The sequence below is a fragment of the Alexandromys fortis genome, unplaced genomic scaffold (assembly GCF_014885135.2).
Source record: "Alexandromys fortis isolate MF-2015 unplaced genomic scaffold, M_Fortis_MF-2015_v1.1 scaffold_111, whole genome shotgun sequence".
NCBI classification, from domain to species: Eukaryota; Metazoa; Chordata; class Mammalia; order Rodentia; family Cricetidae; genus Alexandromys; species Alexandromys fortis.
The window spans coordinates 4485506-4496033 of record NW_026067996.1 but is presented as its reverse complement, the minus strand read 5'-3'; the positions used below and the strand labels follow the sequence as shown (position 1 = coordinate 4496033).

The following is a 10528-nucleotide window of genomic DNA, read 5'->3' as shown; positions in this document are numbered from 1 at the left end:
GCGGGGGGGGGGAGGACAGCGGGGGGGGGGAGAGGGAGAAGGAAGCAGGCAGGAGAGGACTGGCATGAAGGAAAAACAGTGGAAGATGGACAGGAAAGGAAGAGGGAGACAGAGGAGAGGTTGGAGGGATGGAAATGGGGCCGTGGCTGGGGGACAGCAAGAATCACTTGCAGGGGCATGTCAATATGGCAAACTCCAGGAACCTGCCAACTGTCTGGGAGTGGATGGCTGCACCCTAGAGGAAGAAAAGCTCTATAGGGATTGCATTCCATGCAGAATTCAAAGTAAAGCTGTTGAGTCAGGGAGAAAGTCCCCTGCAGTCCTCAGAAGAGGTCAAGGTTACAACACCTAGAAAGTGTTTACTGTGAACACTGAACTATGGGACAGATCACCGGGTCCTCAGTAAGCTGGACTTCACTAAAGCACTACTAAGCCCTCATGTCAATCAGCACTGTTCTCCTCACCTTGCTGACAGATGAAGAGGCTGGGGTCCACAGAAACTGTAACCTGCCAAATACACAGTCAGCCAGGCCACCTGACTTCAGAGCCCTAACTACTATTTTACCTGCAAAGACCATATTTATCTGCTTATAAATCCACATGGTACAATTTCTTCGCTTTTAATTAAACTTTTGGAAATTCTTAAAAAAAAAACCCACACCCACATTTTCAAAATAAGAATAAACTCCAGTGGACTCCAGTCACTCTTCCCCATCACTGCCTGGCACGCTCAGGGGCTCACAGTGGTCCCAGAGTTGCTATCTCTACACAGTTTAGTTCGGGGATACTGTCTAGGCTGTGCCCATGTGGACTGCCAGAGTGTCGACAGTGCGCATCCCCACACCTTTTGGAGGAATTGACAGGTGTGTAATAACTATCTGCGATCACATGAACTCAGGGCAGGAAGTTATTGCTATGCCTAGTCAGAAACACAAAGTCTGTCACTATCTGTCTAAAGCAGATGGTGTCCCTGCCTGGGAATGACAGTGGCCATAAAGAGAATCTGCACTACTCAGAAAGAAAATGGCAGTGTGTGTGTGTGTGTGTGTGTGTGTGTGTGTGTGTGTGTGTGTGTCACTAGTTTGGGTTAAGTTCACAAATGACAGTCTCAGAGATGCTTGGTCATGTCATAAGTAAGCAGTCACTCACCCTACGTGTCACAATCCCACAAAACGTTAAGTCGAGTGTTTTGATTCCCAAAACAAATCTGACATTGTCCATCCTGAACTCAAGAACTATATTTTCAATGAAATCAAATACCAAAACAAAATCCCTGGCTGTGAAACTGACTTCTAAAAACTTTTCTAAAATCTTAACAAAGTATACAGTGCGGGGAGACGCCGCCAAGAGGAGAAGCATCAGGACTTCATCTTCTCAGTCTAACTTTCTTCCGTGGACTAAGCCTTTCTAAACGTGAAGACAGCACATTCTATAGCAATGTTAAATGTCTCAGCTGCAAGTTAAAAAGGTCTAAATTATTTTACCAGAATTTATTTGGCTTTTAAGACTATTCGGTTTTCATTCTATGGATAAATATTTTGTCCACTTGCCTCTATTGCAAATTATTCATGAAATTTTTCCTTCAGCTTAAAGAGGCAACTTACATATCATACGATGGAATGACCCTGGTTCAACTATTCCCTGGGGCAATTGCTTAAAATACAAGTCCCACAGCGAACCCCAGCTTCGCTCCCTACAACAAGATTAACTGACAGACTAAGGCAATTAAACATGCTATAAATGTTTGAATATACAATTTTATTTGGGGCTCTTGGTACTGATAAGGTTCCTCATAAGATAAACGCCTGATGTGTGCAAACTTCTCTAATGTTAGTCAAAACTGTGCAGGCTGCTCGGTGTCTTCCCAGTAAGAGGAAACTGCTATGGAGAAGGAGCACGCGTGTGTGGAGCAGCTCCTTGCTGCTCCTACCTTGGGCAGAACACAGGCTACTGGAGAGCTGCCTCCCTTCCCAGGTCTGGTTTGAAGTCAAACTACACTGATGTTTCTTCAAAACGTGGAATTTATACCCCAAGCAGATGTAAGCTGTTATTCTAAAATGCTTTATAGATGAAGAAAATGAATAGCTATACTCAGAGGTTTTCTATTCCAAAATACAACATACCCATTTTATAGCACCAAAAGTTACAAAATGGGTCACTGTTGTGACTTGTTTAATGCCTCCATTTAAGATGTTTTGTTTGAGTAATGTTGTTAAGACCCAGGGCACTAATAAGTGAGCAGCAATAAACCCAGCTACCATCAAAGAGGCAGAAGCAGGGGACCCTGCTACAGTTCAACATGGATTCTGCTCAACAACAAGCAAAGAAGCAATTCTATCCCTTGAGTGTATGTGAAGATTCTGGTGGAAATAGAGAAAGTGGCATCACTAGTAACACGAACAATGTACATGGTTATATCATAAGCAGGACTTACTATCCAAGCACTGGACTGCAATTCTGCTTGAATTCAATCAATGTTTCTAACCTTATGATTATAAGATAAATAGCCTTTCATAAACAGTGAGTGATTTATAACCGACAGGCTATAAAATATCATTTCTAAGTATTATTTACCTCTGCAATTTGACTATTTGATAGAACAATCACATAACAAGATACTTTTTTAAATAAATAAGGGTAGATTGTAAGCTATAACAAACACAATGTGAATGACCTACAAACCTATGGAACAAGAAGTTATACTTTAAGAATGAATGTTATTATACTTGGCAAAAATGACCAACATTTCTGTTTATAAACTCAAGGAAATGTGCAAGACTTAAAATTCCAAGGTGTAATGGTTAGTCCTAATCGTTAGCTTGGCCAGATTTAAAATCACCATGGAAACAAATCTCTTGGCTTGTCTGTGAGGGATTATATAGACTAGGCTAGTTGCAGTAGGAAGATGCACCCTAAATGTGGGTGGTATCATTCCACAGGTTGGAGTCTTAGACCCAATAAAAACGGGAAAATGGGCTCTGCGCACACACCCTTGCTCTCTACTTCCTGGCTGGACCAGTGTAGGCAGCTGTCTTCACTCCTGCTAGCGGCCTTGGTGGACTGTGTCCACTCACAGTGACACCTAAACTAAACCCTCCCTCTCTTCACCTGCTTTTGTCAGGTACTTCACTGTGGAAACAAGGCGAATACTAATGCCCAAGATTTAAAAGCAGCATGGACGTGCTCTGCTTGCCACCGACACAGGAATGGCTCCAAAGCTGCCCAGTCCCCTTTCCGAGGAATCCTACGAGGGAGACTTCTCTCCTGTTGATGGCAATTTCCAAGTTAATGTGCTTCATTTAGGGTTTCCCATTCCAGTGTCCCACAATGACAGCCATTCCCCTCTTAAATAAAAAGAAAAAGCTGACTGTTCTTTCTTTCTTCCTTTCTTTCTTCCTTTCTTTCTTTCTTTCTTTCTTTCTTTCTTCCTTTCTTCCTTTCTTCCTTTCTTTCTTTCTTTCTTTCTTTCTTTCTTTCTTTCTTTCTTTCTTTCTTTATTATTTTTGGTTTTTCGAGACAAGGTTTCTCTCTGTGTAACCTTGGCTCTCCTGGAACTCACTCTGTAGACCAGGTTGGCCTCCAACTCACAGAGATCTACCTGCCTCTGCCTCTTGAGTGCTGGGATTAAAGGCGTGCGCCACCACCACCCAACTCAGTCAGCCATTTCTGTTCAATACCAGTGGAGGCCAAGGGCAAATGATGGGGAGAAAGAAACCCCTTGCTTCAAAATGACTAGCATTCTTTAAAAACAAAATAAACCAAAAAACAGGGCAGAGTTAGAGCCACTCAAAGTCGGCTAGCAACTGCCTATCAAGGACAGAATTTCAACAGTAAACACATCATGGACAGAGAACAATTAATACATGCTCTCTAGTGCTCCGCATTTACACGCCCAGGACTGCCATCTAGAGAACAGTCCCAGCACGGTTAGGACAGTTCTTCCCACATCGATTAATCTAACCAAGACAATCCCTCACAGAGGGCTCAGAGCTAAACAATCCCTAGTAGGTGTGCCTGAAGGCTTGCCTCCTAGGTGTTGGGTTGACAATACTAGCCCCTATACAGGTCTCTCACTGATGATGGAACTCATGGATTGGGCTAGGCTGGTCGGCCAATGAACACCAAGATCCTGCCATCTCCATCTTCCCAGCCCTGGTAGTACAGATGCTTGCAGCCATGCTTGAACATGGGTACCAGGGACCAAATTTAGGTCCTCAGGTTTGCACAGCAGGCTCTCTCTGACCAAACCATCTCCCCAGAGCCTGCCACTTCTTCCCCATGAGGTCACTGGTAGTTTAGTAACTGACTTTAATCAATTTCAACTCCATTTCTATATCTGGTTTGGTTCAGTGTTGTGGCTGCTACCCTTGTTTATCTTTGCCTCTCTGAAGGTTACTGAGCCTGCAAATGAGGGCTTCTAAGTAAGACTCATGAATAAAACCAAAGGAGACAACCATACCAGAGGTACAAGGTGCAGCCCAGAAACACAAAACATGAAACACCAAGGAATCATGACTCACAAAATCTCTTAACTCCTCTGAAGAAGGTGAACCCAGCAAAGCCGACAAAACCAACAGACATGTGAGAATGCGAAGCTCTAGGAACCAAAGCAGACATGGTGGAGAGTACGCCACTGCACTAGACCACGCAGAGCACAGATGAGAACAAGCACAAGGTGGAGGCAGCACCGACACATTCAGGATCTTTATGTTATTCTACATAGTGTGGTGTGTTCATACACATGTATGCACATGAGGGCGCATGTCACTGTGGGAGCCAGAGGCCATTTCCAATGTCTTCCTCACTTTCTCTCCACCTTGCTGCCTGAGGCAGGTTCTCTCACTGGAACTGAGTGGCCAGTTGCTGGGCCTGATTTTTTTTTTTTTTTTATTTTTTTTTGTATGGGTGCTTAGGATTTAAACTTGGATCCTAATGCTTCTATGGTGAACACTTTTACCTACTGGGCCATCTCTCCAGGCTCCATAATCTTAAACGTTTTGAAAGCTGACATGATACTCCAAGTAGAAAACTGCATACCTGACCTCACATGAGGGATCACAGTCAAAACGCAGGTGCCCCACAGCCAATGTATAAAATTACCTTCAAGCTATGTGCATGTGGTAAATATGAAACGTAAGTGAATTCACACTTAGCCTCAGCCCCTGCTTTAAGATGGTCTTTGCTGCTGAGGACAGCATGCATAGGATGTGGTACTTGGATTTTCCACTGCAATTCCGCCCTTCCACCATGCTGCTCAGAAAACAAGAGGGAAAAACCATTTAAGAAGCTCAATGGTTAAGCTTTGTTACTTCTTAGTTTTTCAGTGTCTGGCTTGACAAAAGGAGGCCACTTCATCTCGGCTCCTGCAGCCATTTTTCTGATCATCATTTAGACAGAATCTCACTGTGCAGCCCTGGCTAACCTATAACTCACAATGTAGACCAGGTTGGCCTCAAACTTACAGAGATATACTTGCCTCTGCCTCCTGAGTGCAGGGAATAAAATAAAGGAGTATGCCACAATGCCTGGCTGGTTTAATAAATTCTTAAAGAATAAACAGAGTTTCAAGCTAACCAAACATAGCAAAGATTCTCCGTTAACAGTGACATCACCTCTACAGATGTACTCTTTGTCTTCACACTGAATCCTCACCTGCTTCCTTCCTAACACCACCTCTAACCTCTCCAAACAGCTCAGTGCAATTAAAAGTACTTTTGGCAGTGGTGCTATTAAAATAAACCAACAACAGTGAGCTTAGCAGTAATGTATCCTTGAGCAATTTATAGACAATAAAGAGAAGAAACAGCAGCTGGTGGAGCAGACACAAAGACAGCAAACTTGAGAGCAGCAGGCAGTGCAACCATGGTTCACTTATCACCCCATCCTGGGCCCTGGGCAAGAGGGTTCAATAAACACTACCTGGATGAGTGGAGCAAAGGAAAGAAGGGATGAGAGGAGAGATGGCCAGTTCAGAGTTCAGGTAGAATAGAACCCACATCCTCTGGCTGATAGTTCAGGGAATAACAATTCACTAATTATGGTTTTAAATTTACTTGTGAGATGGTGTTTGGAAAGCAGAATGTGAAATATAAGTCAGTATCAGTTTCATGCAAAAGAAAAAATTAAAAAAAAAACAGGTCTCAGTTGCTAGTTAAGCCTACAAGTCAGTAACAAACCCATACACACATCTCAGGAAACTTCTATTACCCAGGCACGTCATCTGCTGTCCACAGGCTGGCTAGGGGCACCTTCATTTATGTTCTCAGCTACTACAGAGCTGTGCGAAGATTCAAGTAAACTGACAGCAAATTCAGGGTATAGGAGGGTCACAGGAACCTTAGTTCCTAACTATGAGCACAGGGAAAGAAAAAGCAATTCCAAAGCAGCAAGAATATTTAACATAGAGGGCTGGAAAGATGACTCTGAGGGTAAGAGCATTGCTTGCTCTTCCAAAGGTCCCGAATTCAATCCCCAGCAACCACATGGTGGCTCACAACCAGCTGTAATGAGGTCTGCTGCCCTCTTCTGGCCTGCAAACATACACACAGACGGAATATTGTATACAAAATAAATAAATAAATAATTTTTTTAAAAAAAGAATATTTAAAATAAAGAATCAAAACAACTCAATCAAATCAGCTAAAACAAGGGTAAGAAACTACAGTGGCAAATATGTAGCAAATGGTATGAAGTATGGTGGATACACGCTACAACCCACATGCTGCAACCCACATGCTGCAACTCTGTGAAGCTGAGGCTGATCAAAAGTTTCAACCAGCCCTGGCTATTTAGTGAGCTGTAGGCTAGCCTAGGCTATACAGTGAGAGTCTGTCTATAAGAACAACAAAGCAAACAATAAAACAAAACAGTAACAAGAGAAGCCAGCTAAAGAAAACAAATTGTTACATTAAAATAACAAGTGGAATTTTATTTATAAGGAAAATAGGAAGTGACTTTTAAAATGGTGAAAACAAAAAGGTAAGCATAGAAATTGAGCTAAAATTAGTAAAGGTGATCTTTAAGAAAGATATTAATTAAGTAGGCTACCAAGATGGCTCAGTAGGTACCAGGCTGCCAAGTCTAACTGGTCAACCCCTGGGAATCCAATGGTGCAAGAAGAGAACCAATTCTGACCTCCACATACAAGCTGTATTATGCATTAACACAGGCACATACAATAAATAAACATAAATCTTTAAAAAAATATTTAAGTACCAATAAAGCCATGATTTATAAAGGTATACTGGAAACTCACACTCAACCGCAAGTACAACAGTAAAAGAACTCAGTGAACAGAAGAGCCTGCACATCAGGTAGAATTCCTTAATGCCGAGTGGTGAGGGGAAAAAATGCATCACTTGGTGAAAGAAGGGAAAGCAGCCCCTCTCAACCCTCACCTCCTCTGCCTCAGGAAACACAAGGGCTTTGGCTAACACTTCTGCATTGACTCAGAAAACCAAGCAATACTCTGGTCAAAACTATAACAAAGCTCCTAAAAATTACCGCTGTAGTCAAGAGAGCAAGTAAAAGGGATAAATATCCAAATAAAGTCAAGAATATTATGAGAAAGTAAAGGTAGACAGGTGAAATAGAAGGTCCCTGTTTACAACTCAGAATATACTTTGAGAGACTATACTCTAGAAACAGCTATTTTAAAAACGTGTCTTTAGATCCAATGAGCTAAGAAAAGCACAGTGCAAAATGAAGCATTAATCTCAATCTTAATAAAAACCAGGTCGGATATTGGGATAAAAATCTGGAATCAGAGAACCAGGAGCAGCTGCCAGCTGCTTCCTATCTGTTTCATTCCTGGATTCCTGTCTTAAAGGTATTGCCACCACTGTCAGGCTTCAATGGTCAGTTAACTAGTGGCTAGCTCCACCCTCTGATCTCCGGGCAAACTTTATTTGTCAAAACACAAAATATCACAAAACAACAAAAACGAAGCATGGATAGGGATACCTGGGTGCTCACTGTAGAACTGTCTGCAGCAACTGGCACATAGAAGCAAAAGCCATTAATAAGAAAACAGCTGGACCCACACATGACTCTTCCTCAGAATAGGAAGCAGTCATTTAAAAGAATGTTCTGGAAGTGTAATTGTTGGCATAATTGATTTTACATATATGAAGAAAAATAAAATACAAAAATACTATGTATCATATAAAATCCAGGGCAAAAGCTATTGGATCAAGACAGTGATAATACATAAAGTACACAACATAAATGCATGCGCTAATGTTAGGCTATTAATTAATATGAGGTATAGAGGGAGAGGAAGTTTATCAAAGGAGTGAAAAGAGAAGAACAATTCTCACATATTTTTGACCAAATTAATGTGCATGCATCTTACAAGATGTATCAAGATGAAATGTAAAGGAGAGGGTGTGGAGCAGAAGGCAGGTAACAGAATATAAGTGGCCTTCGGGAGACTCTGCAAGGGAGGGAATTTAGGGCAACAAAAGGAAATTATGTTCAGTGGGGAGAAAAGTGAGGGAAAACTATGGGAACCAGGGAAGAAATGAGTGGAAATCTAAATACCAGAGTAGGAAAAGCAATGCAGTAAGAGCCATTGTAGGAAGAGCCTGCTCGTTGGTTTCCCAGCTACCCATGCCCTAATAATCACAAAAACTATATTAATCACAATACTGTTTGGCCAATGTCTCAGGCATATTCCTAGCTAGCTCTTACATCTTAAATTAATCCATTTCTATTAATCTGTGTATCACCACGAGGCTGTGGCCTACTGGCAAATATGTGGTGTCCTCCTTTGGTAGCTACATGGCAACTCCTTGACTCCACCTACTCTATATAGATCTTCAAGCCTGACTATATTCTGCCTTGCCATAAGCCAAAGCAGCTTTATTCATTAACCAAGAAGAGCAACACATACACAAAAGGACATCTCACATCACACCATGATGAAGAGATGGTGGAAAATCACTCAGTTCCCACACTCCCCAGTATAAATCTTGTTAAATGAAATAAACCTTCTAGAAGATAAAACAACTGCAAGTCTATATGTCTGGCATGTTACCAAGTCTAAGTCATCCCACAAATACTGCTGGACATAGAGAGGTAGGACCCAATTCAATACCATGGATGACTCCCATGCCTCAATCTCACTGACACATAGATCACCAAGACAAAACAAACAAAACACACTTCCCAAACTCATGAGATTAAAGTACCCCACAGATGAGGACTTAAACCCCACAAAGGATTCTACCCAACAGCTACTGAATATATTATTCTTTCCAGCAGCTCATGAAACACTCCATAACACAGATCCCTAAAGCAAATCTCAACAGACAAAAATGATTGGGATAATTTCCCAATTATCAGATTATAATAAGAGTGGCCATCAACAGGAAGGAAAATCCAAAAACTACAAACACATGTAGCTAAGTGTATGCTTTTGAACATTTGGCGGATCACTGAAAAAATGAGGAAATTCTTACAATGCTTTTAATTACTAAAAACCAAAAGATGCCACACTGCTCTGTAACAGAAATCAGCAGATCTGAGAGAGAAGATCACAGCTACACTAAACATCAGAAAAATCTAAAATAAAATGATGTAACACTGCATTGTAGAATCCTGGAAAACAACATGACAAGCCACCCCAACCCAGCAGACAATTATGAACAAGATCAGAGCAAAAATTAATAATGACCAAAAGATCAACAAGCTGGCCAGGGAAGTAGGTAAGCTAACTGCAAATCTTCACTTCCCAATTCAGTTCCCCAGTCTTGTCCCCAGCTCTGTAGCAGATCACCTGCTGCAGCCTCCCCTTCTGGATGCCCCCATTACCAGGGGACTAAGCAGATCCTAGTGGGCCACCCTGGCTTTCCTCCCTCCAGCGGACCCTCTCAATGCTCCCCTCAGCCCATTCCCATTCTTAAATGTCTACTTCCAATACCTTAGAACACATTCTACCAGCACCTCCCTCTCAGTGGTCACACCTGGCAGGATCCCAGAAGCATTTTCTACCAAGGAACTCACAGTCACCACACCCTCCCCTCCTAATAACCACAGAGGGCAACAGAAACCAAGGAACAAAACACCCACCTAACAAAGACAAGACCAGATATCAGCACCTAGAATTACAATCTTCCAAAACCCAGATGCCTAGACACCAGAGTTTAACAAAATCCAACACCCCTTCATGATAAAAGGCCTGGAACAGTGGTTCTCAACCTTCCTAGTGCTGCAAACTTTAATACAGTTCCTCATGTTGTGATGATCCTCAACCATAAAATTATTTATCACTACTTCATAACTGTAATTTTGCTACTGTTATAAATTGCAGTGTAAATATCTGTATTTTCCAATGTTCTCAGGCGGCCCCTGTTGGGGTAGTACTGGAGAGACTGGGGATACAAGGGACATACCTCAATATAACAAAGGCAGTTTACAGAAAACCCATAGCCAACATCTACTTAAATGGAGAGAAACTAAAGCAATACTATTAAAAAAGGGAACAAGACAAGGTTTCCACTCTCTCTATACCAATTCAATATAGTGC

At 41.9% G+C, this 10528-nt stretch overlaps 1 protein-coding gene across 1 annotated transcript in view; it reads right to left on the bottom strand.

Moving 5' to 3' along the window:
• Window positions 1-10528, bottom strand: part of Slc25a26 (solute carrier family 25 member 26) — a 112548-nt gene that overhangs the window by 25374 nt on the left and 76646 nt on the right. The window lies entirely within an intron of this gene.